The sequence below is a fragment of the Oryza glaberrima genome, chromosome 12, assembly GCF_000147395.1.
Source record: "Oryza glaberrima chromosome 12, OglaRS2, whole genome shotgun sequence".
Classification (NCBI taxonomy): domain Eukaryota; kingdom Viridiplantae; phylum Streptophyta; class Magnoliopsida; order Poales; family Poaceae; genus Oryza; species Oryza glaberrima.
The window spans coordinates 5,585,360-5,605,806 of NC_068337.1; the positions used below are offsets into that span (position 1 = coordinate 5,585,360).

General features: G+C 43.9%; 1 long non-coding RNA gene across 2 annotated transcripts; it reads right to left on the reverse strand.

Moving 5' to 3' along the window:
- Positions 1-604: 604 nt before the first annotated feature.
- Positions 605-2,705, reverse strand: LOC127756901 (uncharacterized). Of its 2 annotated transcripts, XR_008013328.1 has the most exons (3): positions 2,343-2,694; positions 1,375-2,193; positions 605-852 (listed from the first exon to the last, which is right to left on the reverse strand). It is a non-coding gene; the product is annotated as an uncharacterized LOC127756901 (long non-coding RNA). The 2 variants fall into 2 exon arrangements; XR_008013327.1 differs by lacking the exon at positions 605-852 and having other exon boundaries at positions 1,898-2,193; positions 2,343-2,705.
- Between the last annotated feature and the right edge of the window lie 17,742 nt (positions 2,706-20,447).

The following is a 20,447-nucleotide window of genomic DNA, read 5'->3' on the forward strand; positions in this document are numbered from 1 at the left end:
GCACATGCCCGATGACCATTGAAAGCACGTGCTGTCTTTTAAGTGTGGGATGAAGATTAATATTTTCATGGCACGTTTTTCAAACTAATAAATGGTGTACAAATATGTTTCGTGCGAAAACTTTCTATATGAATGTTGCTCTAAAATATCGTATTAACCTATTTTTCAAATTTGTAATAATTAAAACTCAATCAATCATACATTAATACCAGCTCGTTTTGCGTAAAAAACTTAATCTTCATCTTAATTTTTTAGGATAAAAGAACACTGCCTATTTGGCTGAAAATATTTATCAAGCATGGATGTAAATTTACTATGATAGGTGCTTGATATTCTCTATAATGGGAGGTATTCTCTCATCCTTAAACAGGTACTAGGAGTCGTGCACGTGCAAGGCACGTGCAAAAAATTTAGGAAGTATAAAATGTAAATTGCATTTAAAAATTATGATGTATAATAAAATGTTTGAACCAGTGCATAATCATATTTTATGAACATTCTTACTCTTCATCATCTATTGAATTAAAAAGGTTGTTAATTACAGAAATGTTTCAGTCGAGCAGTATCAAGGGAAGGTACACAGCTAATGATTTTTATTCAAATTAAGGCAGCGACACAATGCAAAACATATTGTTTAGAAGCACGAAACCAAGCTACAAGATTGAAATGTTTATTACATAAATAATTATAACCCGAACATTTCGTAGAACTTGATCTCTATTCAACTTGTACCCATCCTTGAAAAAAAAATGTTGCTTGGATTCAGAGCATGACAATGTCAAGCCATCTTACATAAATAATTATAACCCGAACATTCGGTAGAACTTGATCTCTGTTCAACTTGTACTCACCCTAAAAAAAAGTTGCTTGGATTCAGAGCATGACAATGTCAAGCCATCTTGATGGTGACCAGATGACCGAATTCTGATGGCGTATTTGCCTCTTTGGTTTAAATAAGTGAATTGCAAATTTCCTTTCATCAGTCATAAACAGTTGTCTACTACTGAACAATTCTATTTGTCTAAAAATAATTTTTAAAATTTCATATTAACAAAATTTTGTTTATAATGATCTGTGCATGTGAGTGAGACTGATTTTGCTTGGCACTGTTATGGAGTATCAATCAAGTGGAAGTCGCGGCCTCTTGACCTTATCTTAATATATATGGTATTTGATTTATAACAAATTAATCCACAGAAAACAGTCACCGCTACAAAGTTTGGTGTACATTAAATATATGAACAGAATTAAACTTGCTCAAAACAATACTTGCATGAGTCCAATTCAGAATCAATTAAGTTGATGGAACCATTTTAATCACAATAATTGATAAGCATTCATGCTTGAAGAAAAGATCAGAGTTCAGGTGCTCACCTGAATAAATCTTCTGTATCTTAGAAGGAGAACACACAGGACAACGAACTTAATCGATTGCAATGACATCTGAGTATTCAAGCAGAATGGCCTGATCTTAACCAATTGCCGTCTTCTCCTTCACATATGCAAGGAGATATGAAAGAGATGATGACCGCCTCGCTAGGGACAACATGAGAAGCAGCGCCGCTGCCATTGCCATAGGCCCATGGCCCATAGCCATAGCTCTCTTTCCCCACCTCTGTATGCTGATCGGCCAGCGCGAGGCCATGACCATAATACCCAAAATTTACCTTAAAACGCCACCAATAACAGCCATGGCCACCGTTTCAGCCACTTGACTCTTTACTAACACCCAAGATGCCTGAAAAGCAAGGCAATGCTATGCTTTTTACCAAAGAATAGAAGTACCGTTCTGTGACCATTCAAAACTTTGCAATACCATTTCTAAAATCTTGAGTCAATTAAATCAGAACTATGTTGAAACCAAATACCCAACTCAGTCTGGAAAAAAATTGTAACGTTAACCTCAAGCCATGGACACAACACTTCGTTTAGAGTCCGGATAATTATTGTTTTAGCCAATTAGTGTTATAGCTAACACTGAACATATTGAGAGACTTGTACATTACAAAGATCATCTTAATCCAGAGATGATTTGGTTCGAGATAGCTTGAAATCAGTCCTAACGGCGAAGATGGAAGAGACGGCTGCAGTGGCCATGACTGTGCCCAACACTACACAACACTCAATCTCTGCATAGGCCCCTTGGAGGCCACCGCCGCCACTTGAGTTGGTCGATGTCGTCGTCCGAGGTTACTGGAAAAAGAATCATAAGCTATTACTGGAACAAGAATCATAAGCATCATCCAGATCTAGAAGAGAAGCTAGGTTTAACACAAGAACATTCCAGACAAAAATGGGTGGGAAATAGAGAGATAAATGAGAAAGCGGATGTGTATGCTCACTGGGATGCAGCAGGACGACGGCGCCCCTCCCCTCGTCTGCTCTGTTCATGAGATCAGAGCAAAGGCAACGATGTGGGCAACGACGGCGCCCCTCTCCTCTCCTGCTCTGCTCGCGACTCGCGAGATGGGGATCGGAGCGGAGGCGGCAACGGGGGTTTGGGCGGATATCGCGCCGCGCGAGGGGATGGGGATGCGCAGTGCCGACAGCGATGTAGGGTTTGGGGATTGGGGGTGGCGGTGATGGGCGATGGGTAGGGGCGAGAAACACGGCGGCGACGGGCGGGGGGCAGGGGAGAGAATCACGACGCGAGAGAGACAAGGGGGCGCGTGAGCGAGGAGGAGGAAAAAAATTCTCTGCGGCAGTTCCGCACCATGCCTCCTGTGCAACACTGCGTAGACACCTGACGCGTGTCCATCTTCCGCTGTAGCTAAGCAGCCGTTTCTTTGGAGCCGAGCCGCTGTGCCGAAATACTAAAGCCGATTGGGATTTGGGACCGCTGTTCAGGAGCACATCAAAGCTGATTGCTGGAGAGATTTATGGTTTAATTTGTCCAGTTCACAACTTTAGATAGGAACCTATTGCATTGCGACACTTCTTAAAGTCTTGAAACTTGATGGTTTGGGGATATGGCTGACATTGCTAATTAGCTTGTACTACTCCTGAAGAGTTTTGGTTATCTTTTTGCTTCTGCAAAATATAGACAGATTTACATGCTTCAATAACATGATGTTTGACTGTTTGTTGTTACTTATGAACATGGTGTTGTAGACATGGTTTAATTTTTCGGTTTGGCCAATTCTATCGGACGTCAATGATATGCCGAAATTTTAAAAATTTCAGTTCGAAATTTTTGAAATTTTGAGCAAATATTGGTTAAATTTAAACAAAATATTACCAAATTCACAAAATAATAAAAAAATAAAAAAATGGCCAAAATAATATCGTATCGAGGGTCCGAAATGACCAAAATTCATTTCGGAATTTCTAACCTCGGTTGTAGATATACGGTTGTGTTTTACAATCTATATATATATTATTCATCTGTTCTTGGTTAGCAGCAGATTTACTATCTGTTCTGTCTTCTAATGAAACAACGGCTCAACTTCATGTGCAGTCGCTAACTGCGGCTTGGTGTCCGTTCCAACGAGCTGAGGAAGACATCGGCTTGGCTCAAGAAAAACGCTTGGCTGCAGCAATGTGATGGGACACGCGTCAGGTGTGTACGCGGTGTTGTACAGGCGGCGTGGTGTGGCACTGCTGCAGAGAATATTTTTCCGGAGGGGGATGCGTGCAGAGTCATCGCGCTGGCGGAAAGCGGGGTGGAGAGGAATCGAGGTTGGTGATGATTTCCTATATCGAGGACGATAGCGATGGACAGATGAGATTGGATTAGTTGGCGGATGGACGGATGAGATGGGATTGGATGATTTCACGGGTAGGATTGCTAGGGGTGAACTCCTCCTCTTTATATCAGCATAGATATGTCTTTCCACAGGTGGAGCCAGGAAACAACCAATAGTAGGGCTCTATTTAGATAACTTATATCTTGAAAAGTTTCACTAAAATTTGAATGAATCTTATAGGAATTTAGGAGACTAGATGTCTCCGCCCCTTACCTTCCTATTATATTAGTGGTAATAATTAAATAGACTAAACTGACTATAAGATAAAATTTTCATTGGTAATAACGAAGATTTTTTGATTTTGGAAAGTATGGGTCTGTTTGGTATGGTTCCAACTCCTAAATTTAGCTTCAGGAGTTGGGTTTGGAGTGAAGTTGTGGAGATGCCTAAATCCAGCTCTATAACTCTAGTCTATTTTATGAGAGAGCTCTACCCAGCTCCGCTCCTATTTTCGGTGGAGCTGAAACTGTTTGGCTGAGCTTCAGTGGAGGTGGAGGTGGAGTTGTGCCAAACAGGTCATATATATATATATATATATATATATATATACACACACACACACACACACTAGAAAATCGGTGCCGTTGGCACACTTGTTTTATAGCCCGTATATATTGTTTATATATTATTAAGATGCATTACTTTCATTCTATTAAACAGGATAACATCATGCAATGTGTACAGTTAAATATCAATATCTTAAATTATTAAAATTTGAAAATCATATTAGTAGATTTTTTATGAAAACTCTTTTTATATAGTTGTATTTTTATTATCTTTGATATATGTATAGTTTGTGAAAGTTATGATAAACTTTATGTATTGGAGAGTGTGTCTAAATTGACATTATTTTGTTTCCCAAAAAAAAGGGCATTCATTTTAAGAATGTAGGATACATTTTACTGAATTTTATAAGAATTAGTTCGATTTTCTTGAAATTCATGCAAAAGCTGAACAATTAAATAAACATTTCATTATTTTTTTTCAAGTGCAGTTTAACTTAGCATATCACAGTACTATATGGCAATTTTTAAATTTTCTCTTTTCCCATCCATACTATTTAGGGTTATTTATTTATGAAATGTTATAATTGAGTTATCTATTAGATTATAAAATTGGTGATGAATTTTTTAAGATGTTTCATATTTTGTTTTTTTAGAGCTGCGATGCTCATCATTTCTTCCTAACACGTACTAACAATTTTCCAAAAAATTTTTCCCAAAAACATCACATCAAATCTTTATACACATGCATGGAGCATTAAATATTGATTTTAAAAAAAACTAATTGCACAATTAGGGGAGAAATCGCGAGATGAATTTTTTGAGCATAATTAGTCCATGATTAACCATAAGTGCTACAGTAAACCACATGTACTAATGACGGATTAATTAGGATCAAAAGATTCGTCTCGCGGTTTCTAGGCGAGTTATGAAATTAGTTTTTTTAATCTTGTCCAAAAACCCCTTCCGACATCCGGTCAAACATCCGATGTGACACCCAAATATTTTCTTTTCGCGAAGTCCCTGGTACTCCACTGAAGCCTATACATCTAGCTTAACTATCCTACTGAGTAACTATATGGTAGGTCAGTTGCTATTTTTATAGGGAACTATGTTTATTTTATTAAGTATTGAGGTGCTAAGTTAAAATTGTTCCTACTGAAATGGTCAGATCGGCCCATGCTGTATATGCCCAGCTAGCATTGGCTCGTCGTCACCCAGAGTCACCACAGCCAAGCGCGCGCATACATCACAGCCGAGAAAATGGACACGTGTCAAAACGTTGATGGCCGATGAATCCACCAATCAGCTTGCAGCACAGCAGCCAGCTTTAGATAATTAGATATAGAGAGGTATATACATTGCATATTGTTAGTTATGAGGTATAATCCACCATGGAGGACTAACACATTTACTTATACTTCAAAATGAAATAAAAATTCAAGAATACCTATAAAGGTGAGTTTTCAATCTTATTAATCCAACCTTTAACATTATTGATAAGCTTTCTTATAGAAAAGGTATATCTTCTCAAGTATGCGGAGGAATTGTTTTCATTGAACCATTTATGGTGTGGTAAACAAGGAGTGCAATAATATACTCTCTTTATCCCAAAATATAAGGCATAACCACTCATAACACAAAACCAAGAAAACATTTAATCACTTTCTTGGTTTGGATCATGTTGAGGTTTGATGATATAAAATTTAAAACAAATAAATTTTATAGGACCAAGATGTCGACGTTTGATGTCACGACTACGGTATTTGGACAGTATGGGGATCGTTGGTGCTAGGATATACACGAGACTGAGGTAAAAGAGATGGAGACGAGGATTTTTATACAGGTTCGGGCCCCTGAGCTGTCAGGTAATGACCCTACATCCTGTTGGCCGGAGCCGGAGTTGCTCTTTATTCACCATAATCACACTAGGTCTGACTCGTAGTTGCTGTCAGGTAATGTGGAGCCGGAGCCGGAGTTGCTGTCAAGTAATGTGGATAGCCTATCTAACTGTTGTCGACATGTCGGTCTGAAGGTCTGACTCGTAGTCGACAACAGGGTAGCCTTGCTCCTCGAATCCGTGCCCAGTGAGATCAAAGATAGTGCTTTCGTCTCTCCTGACGGTATCTGGGGACACCGTAGGAGAAGAGCCATACCTATCCCTGAAGTCGATATCCGGCAGCGTGTCTTGGCGTATGTTGGCTTGTATGCTGTGGCTTCTGTTGTTCCGTATATTGTGGTGGTTGTTGATTGAGGTGGATCTCGATCGTGGCGACCGTATTGATCGTGTTGATCGTCTTGTTCATCCGTGTATGTTGATTGTCCCATCTCCTCCTAGGGGGCCTTGTATTTATACCCATATGTGTCCCCTTGTCCAAGTAGAACTAGGGAAACCAATATGGATACAATCCAAGTAGTCCTTGTCGTTTCCATGTAGAACTCTGGTTGTCTTTCCTTATCCGGAACTCCCTCGAGGTCAGTTTCCGTATAAGACATGGTATGTGGTGGATCCTGCCGAGATTTAGTCAACTACTATTAGGTATATGGTATCCATAACCATGACAGTAGCCCCCGACTTCAATGCAAATGAATGAATTCATATTCTCAACCACAGACTTTGGAGGAACTGTTATCGAGCTCACATGACCGTTCTCGGTGAGTTTAGAGATAACGTTAGACTTCCTTTGTAAGCCTCGTGTGGGCACCGAAAGGGTTTGTCTAAGTCAATATCTGATGTCGACCGAGAAAGTACAGAGCGTACGACTAAGTCTCCCGTCTTGCTATAATCGAGAATTTGGATTGATGTCAAGAAATTTTATCTCGGCGGGTACACCATCTCTTCATTCCGTATTCCTTGTCGAGTTCCAGCAACCGTTCTCGAGCGATCGAGAAGGCGTAGAGTCTGCGACGGAGCTTGGTCAACATTTGTTCAAACAAAGCCATATAGAAAAATGACCAATACGAAAGTTGTAGATCTTGATGAGTTAGACAACTTTGTGGTTGACAACTTCCCCATTTGAAATCATTTACTACCCGAATTTTTTTTTGAATTTCTTATATTTTAAAATTCAAACTTTATATAATCTAATCAAACTCGGATGGAGAAATGACCAAAAGAAAATTGGTAGATCTTAACAAGTTCTACAACTTTATTTTTGACAACTTTTTCACACGAGTTCATTTAATATCATAAAATTTGATTCAAAGTTTTAATATTTTGAAATTAATTGTTTTTCCCTCCTCCTCCCTTCAAATTTTTTTCATCTCCTCTTCTCTCTCCCTATCCTGATATTTTTACCTCCACTCACTCTCTTTCTTTCCTTAACTCTCTTTCTCTCCTCTCCATTCCTCCTACGGCGGCGGTGGCGGGAGCTAGCGGCGGCGGCGGCACGGCTCGGCCGCCTTGGGCTCCGGCCTGGAGCTGGCGGTGGCAGGGGCGGCTCGGCCTGGAGCTAGCGGCGGCGGGGGCAGCGACCTCGGGCGGTGGCACCACCGCCATCTCCTCCTCACCGCCGCCGCCAACGACGACGAGGAGGCGACGGGCCAGATCCGGCGGCGACGGTTCTCGTCCCGCCTGGATCCGGCGGCGGCGGGCCTCGTCCCGCCCGAATCCGACGGCGGCCTCGGGCGAAGAGTAGCGGCGACCTCGGGTGGCGGTGCCACCGCCATCTCCTCCTCACCTCCGCCGCCAACGACGACGAGGAGGCGGGGGCAGGTGGCGGTGAGAGCGGCCGGCGAGCTTGGGCGACGGCTAGGGTTTCTATTTTGAATTCTTTTTGGAATTTTATTTTTTTCGCGATTTAGTGGGTGGCCGGCATCGACGGTGTGGCCAGTGGCCGGCGTCGTCCGCGTCGGCGGCGTCGTCTGTGGTGGTGGCGGCGGCGAATATTGTGGGGGCGAGGACGGAGTGAGAGAGGAAGGGCGGCGAGACGGAGGGGGCGAGGTCGCGAGGAGCCGACTAGCCAAGGACGGCGGCCAGCGGTGGCGTGCTCGACCCCTGGATGCGCCGCTCCGCCGCCACCTCTCTCGATCTCTAGTGTGCCGCCTCTCTTGATCTCTCTCTCTCCTCTCTAGGGTTAGCCAGTTAGGGACTTGGGTTGGGCTGGGAACTTGGGGAGGAATTATGGACTATTTGGATGGGCCTTTTTAACTTCGGAAATTCCGACAAACTTTCCGGAATTTTTCCGACCGATTCCGAGTTCCTACGGAAAATGTTATTATCATATTCGATTCTGTTTCCGAAAAAATATTTCCGTTTTCGATTCCGTTTCCGAGAAATTCTGAAAAAATTCTAACCGGCTGATTCCGTTTTCGAAAACAGGTCCGGAATCTGGAAAAATTCCAAACCGTTTTCACCGCTACTCACCACCGGTGCCTAGGAAAGGGTCGAGCTATACTTTAGATCAAGCAGTTACCCACTCCCGCTTGTGGCAAGCGCTGTAAGTCTTCCAGGGTTTCCCGTGAACCGGTCCTTAATTGCCATGGGTGTGACTCGCAAAACCATGCACCCACAGCCCACCACTCAGTCGCATTTTAGTTGGATAATTACGACCATGAAACATGGCCAGATGTCTCGAGCACACAGCTCATTATGATACTAAAAAGGTCTAATACTGCAATTATCCCATCAACTGAGCTTGTGGTAATTAAGCATGGCTAAGCATATAGTTCTAGCTGGGTCACATAAGTAACATGAGCTAGTCGATTTATTACCCAAGGTTAACAAAGGACGGTTATCAAGTAAACATGGCACAAAAGAGCAGATAGGTAAACCCTGATCCCATGTAATTAGCAAAACATGCATATTTATTTGCAAACGGTAAAGAATTTGTAAATTAGGCTCAATATGCTCAAGGGGAATGTGTGACTTGCGTTGCTTCTTCAAACAATCTTCTGAACTCTTTTCCTCGCGACCGCGGGCTTCCGAAACGATGGATTCTACACGCTGGCACGCAAAACGAGAAAAAACTCTAAAAAAAACCAAGCGAACAATACATAAAATGTAAACAAACATGTAGATCTCAATTTTAGATGAATTTCACAAGTTGAATGGCTCAATTTGGAGTTCGTATGAATTAGATATGAATTTTAGAAGTTTTGAGCCATTTAAATGAATTTCTATAATTATTACCGAATTATTGCGCAATTATTAAATATTTTTCCAAAGGAAAAGGGACATGCTGACATCATCACGGGGAGGGGCGGCGCCGGCAAGCGGGCCCCGCACATCAGCGGCACAAGAGGATGGGCACACGGTGGACCAAGTCCACACGTGGCCACGGGTGCGCGTCCACCACGTGGACGGCCCAGATCGGCCTGAGCCGATCGGGCGGCCGATGGGAGCGGCGGCCAGGGGTACTGGCGCGGCCGAGACCGGCCTGGCCGGCCATGGCGCGGCGGCAGCAGCTGGTGGCGCGGGACGGCGGCGAGCGGCAGAGAGGAAAAAAGAGGAGGGAGGAGGGGTCCTCACCGAGGGCGGCGACGGCGAGATGGCACCAGGGAAGCGGCCGACGGCAGCACAGGAGTCGACGCGTCTCCAGCGGCGGGCGGCGCTCGGGAGGAGGCGGATGGGCGGTGGCTGCACCACGGGATGAGAGGAGTGGTGTTAGAGAGGACGGGGCAGCGACATGGCCGGCCGAAGAGGAAAAGAAAAGAGGAAGGTCTCACCGGCGCACGGGAAAACGGATGTCCAGCGAGTTTCCGGCGACGGGAAGTGGTGGCCGAGGTTCTTTCTATCCATGCGGAGCCGAGGGAGGCGACGGCACAGAGCGGGATGGACGGGAGTGGCGGCCGGAGGCGACAAAAGGTAGTGGCGGCTCGGTTTCTTGGTGGGATGGTGTTTCGGTGGTGGTTTTGGGGAGGGGAAGCGGATGCCGGGGTGCGGTGGGGGTGTGGCGACGCAGTGGGTGGTGGTGGCACGGCCGGGCGAGGCGGCGCTCGCCAGCGGGAAGCGGCTGGAGGCAGTGGAGGCGGCGATAGCTCGGGTTCACCGTGGAGAGGGCGGCTCGGGGGTGGAAGGGGAGGACGGAGTGGATGCCGGGGCGCGGCACGACACGGAGGATCTTTTGGCGGCGGCGGCGCAACGCGGCAGCGACGGGAGCAGCGGGAAGCGGCGGCTGGAGGCACGGCAGTGAGCGGCGGAGCGCGGGCTCGCGTAGGGAGAGCGGGAGAGAGCGCAAGGAGGTCGGGAAGGAGGGGGAAATGGAAGAGGGGAGCACGGGGGTGCTTTTTATAGCCTTGGAATGGCGGGATCGAGCCCGAGGGAGGCGGGATCGGCTAGTGACGTGGGACACCGACATGGGGGTGGAGTGGGGAGGCTCGACGCCGATTTTTGTGGGCAGAGTGGGGGAAATGGTGGAGGAGGTGGAGGACGTGGGGTGGACGACGTCAACACGCGCGCGGGAGCGGGGAGATGCGTGGGGGAGGCGGCGACGTGGGGCGGCAGCATGGCGGCGGTTGGGGCGACGGGAGGTTGGGGAAGAAGATGACAGGTGGGGCCTCGGGTCCCACCTGTTGGGGAGAGAGGGAGGGGAAAACTGGCTAGGAAGGCAAAGCAGACTTGAGGGAGAGAGAGAGCCGAGTGGGACGAGGGAGGGGAGGCCGGCCTGGGAAGGAGGGAAGGAAGGAGGAGGAGACGGGCCGCGAGGAGTGAAAGAAGACTTTGGGCTGAAAACGGCCCAAAGGGAGAGAGGAGACTTTTAACTGGTATTCTTTTTATTTAAATTAGTTTAATGAACTTTGTGACTTTAAAATTACTTCTCGAGCTCCGAAAATTCGCAGGAAATTTCAGAGAGTATATTAGGCACAAAGAATTTTACAAAATATTTCCGGCCAATGATTTTTAAAGGAAATTTTTAATTTCCCCAATCTTTCACTTGATTAAATTGCTTTAACTTTTATTTAATTTCTGGATAATGCATTATTAATTGATTTTTAATCCTGAACGAAAATCGGGGTGTTACAAATCTACCCCCCTTACAGGAATCTCGTCCCGAGATTCAGGGATGGCTAGAAAGAAGGATGGTTACGGGGTGGTCTGACTGATCTGCTGACACATGCTGCCTCTTTCTGATTAAACTGACTAATTGCTCGATGAACCAAACCTGCATAAGCTTGCTGTTTTGTTGCTTCCTATACATTGAATGGACCGACTCTGATTAGCCTGACCTTGACCAGAAATGCTGGTGCTCATAGAACTTCTTTTCTTTGGATTGAGTTGCTAATGCTGGCAATTTCGGTAACCTGAAAATTTACCATGCTGAAAATTCATAAACGCACTCGTCGGTTTCACTATTGATTTCTTCCCTTGCGGAGGCGAAATCGAAACCTTCACAAACTTTTCGTGGCACACCACAACTTTGGGTGCTCACCAGCGACGCCTTGCCGTCTAGGAGACCTTAGTCCCCAAGAGTAACAAACACAATCGAAGATTTGCTTGCTATGAACTCGAGTGCTCAAAGAATGGAGTGAAGCTCACTAGCTCTCAACTTCTCAATCGCTCAATCCAACTCTCTCCCCTTCTCAAATCCTTCTCACAAAGAGACACCACAAAGGTAGGGAGATGGGGATAGCTATTTGGCTTTGAATGTGTCTAATACTCTCCAAGAATAGCAGCCACTCAAAGGAGGGGTGGAGGGGTTTATATACCCGAGCCTCTCAAAAACTAGCCGTTGGAGGCAAAGACAGGAATTTTCGGAACTTCCAAAAATTTACATAAGCTAAACTCAGTTTCGCAGCCATTTTCGGAACTTCCGATAATTTTTCGGAACTTCCGAAAAGCACAGAGTGAAACAACCATAACTTTTTATTCGGGAGTCCGCTTTTGACGATCTTGGACTCTATGGAAAGTTCACTTAGAGGACTACCCAAATCAACCAAGAACATGGTCTAAAACCACTTAAAGGAAAGGTTAAAGCTTGCGTTTCTCTCAAGGTAGCACTATGATAGGTCACTTTGATCACCGAGACATACACAAACGCATCGACGTTGTATCCCTCTTAATAGTACGGCATTTCTATACTCAAATATAAATAGGAAGAGAATTATACCAGTAGGAATGCCTTCTTTTCCATTTGCTTCCTTTGTCTTAAGGGACGCCAATGCCAAAACCGTTTCACCGTATATTCTTCAAATGATTGATGCGGTTACTTGTAGCTTCAAATGGTCTCGTACGGTCCATCATGACAAAGCCATCACTCGCCCTTCACCATCGGATTTGGTTCTTCGGCGCCAAGCCCCTTGCTTGCCCTTCACAACCACATGGTCCATCGCGAACGAGCATCGCTTGCCCTTCACCATCTTGCCATAGTAGCCACTTCGTATCCCACATCTTCAATATCTTCGCTTTGTTATTCTTGGTGTTTTAGGTGTAATCATATCACTTGAGCGTCAACACCTTTTCAATCCTTGGAACCTATTTTTCTCATTCAACTTAGTGAAATTATTAGTCTCAATGATCCGGTTGTCAACCTCCACATGTTGACTAACCGATCGCACGTATAAAAGGATATGAATAAATGATGAGTATTAATCAACACCACAAGTGTCATATACTCAAATATATGCTCAAATGTAAAGATCCCAATTAAATGAAAGTGAATAACTTGGATCAAATACATGCATAACTAAGGCATAGGATTTGCTCCCCCTAAATGTATGCATACGGAATATTTGTGTGAAGCAAGAGTATACATAAATAGAGATGAAACATTGGGAGCTTATCCTATATAAAAATAGAAGGCATTTCTCAAATATAGATATTAAAATAAAAATATACCTTCATCATCTCCACGTTCTCAATGTAAATAGACTAAATAAGATATAAGACTCAAACAAAACATTAGTCTCACATGCATATGTCAATCACGTGGAAATATTATATATGAACATATTAATATGTACATGGAGAGAAAGAGTGATACATATAGCTTGATCTCCATGCATTTCATCCTTGTGATTTAGGTCCACCATCAATAAACGTTTCTATCTCAACTCATATGAAGTCCGGGAATCACCTCTCACACACTCCACTTTCATATCCATATGAGACTAGTAGACAAAGGAATTCTTAGAACAATATTAGTCTCATGGAATTGGATTTGTCATTAATCATCAAAACCAAATTAATGGCACTTGAACTTTCATTGTTTAATTACTATAATGGTTTTACTACTTTCAACTACTGTTTTTAAATGCTTGCTTTATGCAAATAAACCCCTAACCTCCTTTGGCTATCCTGCATCATACCTCCTATTTCGGTATGACTTGCTGAGTACAGTGGGTAGTGCTCAGTCTTGCTCTCTCTTCCCCACACCAGAGCTGAAGATCTTCCTAGTTGGAGCTATCTCATTGAAGTTGGTTTAGTCGCTGCCGTCAAGGATGCCTGTGGGGTGGAGTCGCCCCACTGCAGAAGTCAAGCTCTTAAGTGTAGTTCGCTTCTATCTTTTCCACTGCATTTGTAATCTTTTATATTTTTGTAAGATGTGGATCTGTATGTCAACAATTGTCGTATATGTACCCTGGCTGGTCTTGGACAGCGGTTTTAATGCACATTCAGCTTAGAAATTCTGGTTCGTGAATTTCTGGGCGTGACAACGCGCAGTCACTAGTGACAGCAACCAGCGGCGCGTGGCGCAAAAGTCGGCGGCGTCGGCCGAAGACGACGGCGCGCGCGCGGAGGATGGCGACACACACGGGAGGGAGAAGTGGGAGGAGGAGAGGGAGTCCTCACCAGCAAGTATGGCGGCCGGAGCAGTGGATGAAGGCGGCGATGATGGCCCGGCGATGCGGAGGGGCAGACGGGCGGCGACGGCACCTAAGGAGGAAAACATAGAGGAGTTAGGGTAGGAGGCGATGACCACAGTGGCTTAATTCGCCGGCCAGAGATGAACAAGAATGGCAGGCTCACCGGCGCGCGAGGAGGAAGGCGTTTCAGCGGCGGTTGGTGGCAACCACGCGGTGACCGAGGAGCGGCCGGCACCGGTGAGCACAGCGGTGGCGGCGACAAGGCTATACGACGGCAGTAGCGGTGATTAGCGATGGCCAGAGGCGGCGCTAGGGGGAAGTGGTGCGACGGTGATAGAGGGCACGGGAGAGTGCGGCGAAAAGAGGAAAAAGAGAGAGGGGGACACGGGGTAGCATTTTATAGGCATGGGAGGGACGGATGTGGCCGGGAGGTGGCCTGATTTCTCGCCGACGACATGGGGGAAGTGGAGGGAGAGAGAGGCTTGGGGGATTTCAAATCCCCTGCCATTTGCGGGCGCGTGCGCTTGCGGGATGCGTGGGAAAGGTGGGCGGTGACGTGGGCGCGGAGCACGGGCGGAGTGGGGACGCAGAGAAGTGTGTGAACGGCGGCGGTGCAGGCGGTTTCGGCGGTAGCAGTGGTTGCTGGAGGTTGAAGACGGGGCCGATAGGTGGGCCCAACCTATCGGTGACCCGGAGAGAGGAGGGAGGCGGCTTGGGCCGGCCTAGCCGAGAGGAGGACGGTTGTGGGGAAAGATGGGCCGACGGCCAAAGAAAGAAAAAGAAGGAAAAGAAAAGGAGGAAAAAGAAAAAGAGATTTCCTGGGATTTAATATTGCGGATAAAAGAATTTCAATTGGTTAAAGTTATTTTTAGGGCTCTGAATATTCCACTAAAAATCATGTTAATGAATTAGAGCATGGGGAACTCAAGAAAAATTCCACCAGACAGATTCCAATTATTAATTGCATTTATTAATTAGGGATTCATCTCTAGGTTAACACAACAATTTCTTTAGGCGATTTATTAGACAAATTTTAAAGAAAAAAAAGGCACTAATAAAAAAACTAATTACAGAATCCGTTAGTAAACCACGAGATGAATTTTTTAAGCCTAATTAATCCGTCATTAGCAAATATTTACTAAAGCACCACATTGTCAAATCATGGAGCAATTAGGCTTAAAAGATTCGTCTCACAAATTAGTCATAATATGTGCAGTTAGTTATTTTTTAGCCTATATTTAATACTTTATATATGTGTTCAAATGTTCGATAGGACATAGTGTAAAATTTTGGTGTGGGATCTAAACAAGCCCTCAATATCTGATGCTACTCACGAGCTAGGAGTAAATCGTTCGACTAAAATACCTCTCTCTACGCGTCCTTAGCTAGCAAAGTTCCATATGAATTTGAATCTAAAGGGTTGACTGACCCCTTGGCATTATTATTATTGGAGATGTAATATTAAGGCAGTCTTTAGTTATCTTCAAACTTCCAAAAATTTTATCACATCAAATATTTAGACACATGCATGAAATATTAGATGTGAACGAAAAAAAACCAATTGCACAGTTTATATGTAAATTGCGAGACGAATCTTTTGAGCCTAATTACGCCATGATTTGATAATGTGATGCTACAATAAACATTTGCTAATGACGGATTAATTAGGCTTAATAAATTCGTCTCGCAGTTTACAGGCGGAATCTGTAATTTGTTTTGTTATTAGTCTACGTTTAATACTTCACATGTGTGTCCGTATACTTAAAAAAAATTTAGACACGAACTAAACACGGCGTAAAATCATAAATTAAATATCACTTTTAAATGGAATTCTCGAAATTATTTCAAGCCTATAAAAGAAAATCGCAAACGATCATATACATCCAAGGAATATTGAAATGTGGGGTGTTTTCCTTCAATCTCCAGCTCTAAAACCCTTAATTTGTTTTTTACCTGATTTTTCTCTATCAGAGCAATATAACAAATTATATATTAAATTAAATAAAAAGAAATAATTTCGAGTTTCCATAAATTAAAAACTAAAAAAATTCCTTCACGCATTGGGCCATTTCATCCCAAGGTCTCTCTCCCTCCCTCCTTTGCCAGCCTACGAAGCCACTTTAAACCTTGAATTCGCTAGCGATCTGTCGACAGATTTTCAGTTAAAAGATTTGTCGATTTTTAGGCTATATGATTTGCGTGGAGATTTGTGCTAACTAATACCATGGATAAAAAACACAAGTGCGTGCATAGCGCGCGGGGATCGACTCGAAGACCTCTAGTTGCATTAATTTCCCTGTTAACCGTCCACGAAGCAATTAAGCAAAGTTTATATTGAAGTTATAATGTTAGTAAACTAAAATTACAATATAAGTATACTAAAATTACATATGTAAGTTTTAGTAGATGGATTGGTAATATTTTTTTATGCACTAAAAAATATCTAGTAGATATCACACTATACATGAGCAGATGAGCTCTCAAGGATTACTAATTTTGATTAGAAAACGAGAGTGATTGCCTCATTAATGAATTAACGTTGAAAGCCCATCCATACTATGGATTAGTAGATGCGGGACCTCTGCAGTGCTGTACACGTGCCATCCATCTATCGTTTATGGGTTTAATCCAAAGGTACAAAATCTGCCTTTAACCCTACTTTCCCTTTGGCGGCCCAAGCGGCCTGGCCGCTCAGTTTACGAAGCAGCCTCCGATAGATGCGCCACCTGTCAGAGGCGTCTTTCTCCTCTAGCCGCCATCTGGGCCACCTAGTATAAAGGCTAGCCTTTGGGCCACCTCTTTCCATATTTGTTTTAGTCACTCGAAAATCAAGCTCGTCAAACCATCATGGTAATGTTTCAACCGCCACCGCCTTGTTGCTCCGGCGAAAAGAATTTCAAAATTCTTAAAATTATTCGGGTTACAAGTTTATTAGCAAAAATATAGATCGATCTCGCACAACCATTACACGAGACCACGGTCTCGCATAATGAAATAGCGCGACCGAACGGTCTTGCACAATAAAATAGTGATACCGAATAGTATCGTGCAAGAAAACAGCAAAAATATAGATCGATATCGCACAACCATTATGCGAGACCGCGGTCTCACATAATGAAACAGCGCGACCGAACGGTCTCGCACAATAAAATAGCGCTACCGAATAGAATCGCACAAGGAAACAGCGATACCGAATGTCTTGTCCAAAGTTAGTGATTGATTACCACAATTAGTTATTATTTAATGATAATTGATGATTGATTAGTTGCTAATCAATGTGACTAAGACATTAATCATTGGGTGTGTGGCAGCTATGCCGTGCGAGACCGTACGCTCTCGCGCCACCCCCTCGCGAAACCATGTCGCATCGTCACCCTACGTCATTCTCGTGCAGTGGGTATGCGATACCGTATCGCTTTCGTACTTTCAACTAGTGACGATGGTATATTTATACCAGAAAATTTGTATCCCAAATATTTTTAAGAAAACAGTATATTTTCAAATTTAATTCTTGCTCCGGCCACAAATTGTTGACCAGGACATGACAAGCCTCAGTGAACCTGCCAGTTGGCTAGCTGTATTTTTCGGCATGTTATGTACATCATCACTAACCCTGAAGACCACCAGAACACTGCCAGAATAATTGTACTGAGATTTGATAACGTGTGGGTATTCTAGATCTTTTACTTTGTACTGGTATGTGTAGCATGCGTAAAAAATAAATTTATCTTAGGAGAGATTTAGTATTAACTAATTAACTGAGATTGTAGGTCAAGATTTTGTTTTTCATCACTAGCCCGCGCTTATCCGCGGGCGTCTTATTTAAATTTGTTAGAAATTTTATTAGGAATGTTTATTTTTTTGCGGGAATAGAGATGATTAGAAATGTTTATGATTACTATATCGTAAACATGTTTAATTTTTTAATAATTTGTTTGGTGTTCATTTGAATGCTAGCAACCATCACACGACGTATAAATTATAAACTAAAATTACTTAAAACCATGAAGTTTTAGTTTTATAAGAAAAAAAAATCTATATGGAACTATACATCATTTGTACATAATGCGTTTCTTTTTTTCAATATTTACATATATTATTTTTTTCATTTTCTAAACTCTCAGTAACAATTTTTCTACTATACGTGTTTTTATGGATTTTAGGATATATTAATTTGAAGATATTTTCTATTAAAAATATGGCTAATACAACTATATCATATGATTGAATGAGGTGAATATGTTGAAATATTGATTTAGTTGTAAGTATATAGTATTGCAATATGAAACTACAATTTAGCGGTAAATGCTTTTCTCAATCAGAAAATATATTAGAAAATGAGACTTTTATCGCTCCCAAGTTGTAGTTTAGGGTTGTATACTTCCAACTGAAATTATGTTAGATTTTTTTCCAACATTGTTGGCGGTATGTCACGAGACCCTTCGACCAGACCTGCCGAAACCATGCAACCAGCTAGGGTTTAGGCTCAAGGCGTCAAGCTTATCAGGGCGAAGCTTCATGGCAAAGACTATGCGGCAAAGACGGCAAAGGATGAAGCCTCATGGCGAAGACCGTGCATCCTGGGCGAAGGTCAAAGGGCGAAGGGTATACGCCGAAGGAGGATGACTTCACCATATCGAGGCCAGCTCCAGGAAGGCCCAAGGGGTCATCCAAGCCGCTTCGGCCCATTGGCCATTGGGCCAGCGATCGCCGATTTGGCCCATTAGAGGCCCATGCACCTCAATTACACTGTATGCCCATGTAATTGTCCCTTTCATAAGGGCAACCATGTAAATTCCCCTGTAAAACCTAAACCCAAATAGGGGGGCCTGTAATAGGGTTATAAATAGACCCATAGGGCCATGTAAATGGGGGATTTTGGAAGAAAAATTCTCAGTTTAATACATTTTTACTGCTTTCCAACCACTGTTGAGTAACCACGTCCTTCGACGTATGCAGTTGTCATTTCGACAACAGCTGGCGCCGACCATGGGGACCTCCGAGCAAAACCACTGAGAGTGAATGCCACCGAAGAGGGTCGTGAAGGAGAAGGTTGCAAAGCGAATGGGGAGTGAAGCAGGAGAGGAGATGGCCGCCGAAGAGGGAGCCGAGCCTTCGGCACCCATCGTTGAAACCGGGGGAGCACCGTCGGCTTCAGCACCTGCGCCGCAACCGCCACCTTCAACTCCTGCCGCTTCGTCGGGCTGGTGCCAAACACGGTCGACGCGGCGAAGGCAGTTGCGGCAGCAAGGGCGCTCCAGACCAGGGCAGAGATCCTTTCGACGAGCCAACTGCTGGTGCCCCAAGCCGCTTCGTCACAGCCGGCAATAGCTTCAACTGCGCTTGCCGCTACGCAAGTCAACCCCAGCCTCGAAGCACAAGCCGAAGCCGACATGGAGGCCATGCGCCAAAACATGACCCGTGTCACGCCCAGAAATTCACTAGTAATTTCCGAACTAATTTGTGTATTAAAATCCTCGTCCAGGAATCAGCCGAGGTACACAAACTGACAATTTAATATACAAATCCATCAAAATAAAAACGTTAAATACTTACAAAAGAAAAGAAAACAGCAGCGGAATTACGGTCTAGCGAAGCTCCAGCTCCACTCCCACAGGCAGCTCAACTGGGGTATAAGCCAAACGTCTTCTCCTTCGCAACTTTTCTTCAACTGAGGTTTGATTGATTATTGCAAGGTGAGCATATGACATACTCAATAAGCCACACAGCAAATATGCAAGTGCACAAGGATACCAAAGAATGGCATAATATAGGGCTCATTTGCAAAAGCAGCATTTAGCAAACATTTGAGAATTATAAAACAGTAGAGTAATTAATCATCAATTTTAATCAATACTGAACAACACACCCATGCTGCTCAGGCCCAACCATCCTGAACAACCATACCCGGCTGTACAGATCTATCTCCAAACCAGGAATATACTATTCCAAACCAGGAGCTAATCAAATTATTACCAGTTATGGCATCATTTATTATGGTGAGAAGTGTGAGACTAATCACGAAAGACATTGTTAGACCCGCCCATAACCGCGGGCACGGCTATTCAAATAGTTTTACTCTGGCCAGAGGTGTACCACTGTACCCACAAGACACAACTCCACAATATGTCACCATATCATCATGTGCCCATGCTGAACATGTCACCATTTGTGTAGTTGTGACAAGACCCCTCGCATAGCTCAACTCAAAGTAGCGCACCTTTCCCGGATCGTAGTCACCCCCTCAATAACCAGAGGCATGGACTCCCCAGCGACACCCGTGGGCTTATCTCCGCCACTTCTCAGTCTGGCACACCACAATGAGCCTTGCTATACGAAGTGTCCAGCCGTTGCCCATTCTGGCTTGTGGTTGGCACGATTAATATTTCACAACCGAAACTCGTAAACCGGTCCTTAATTGTCATGAGCACTACCATCAAAACCATGTGCTCAC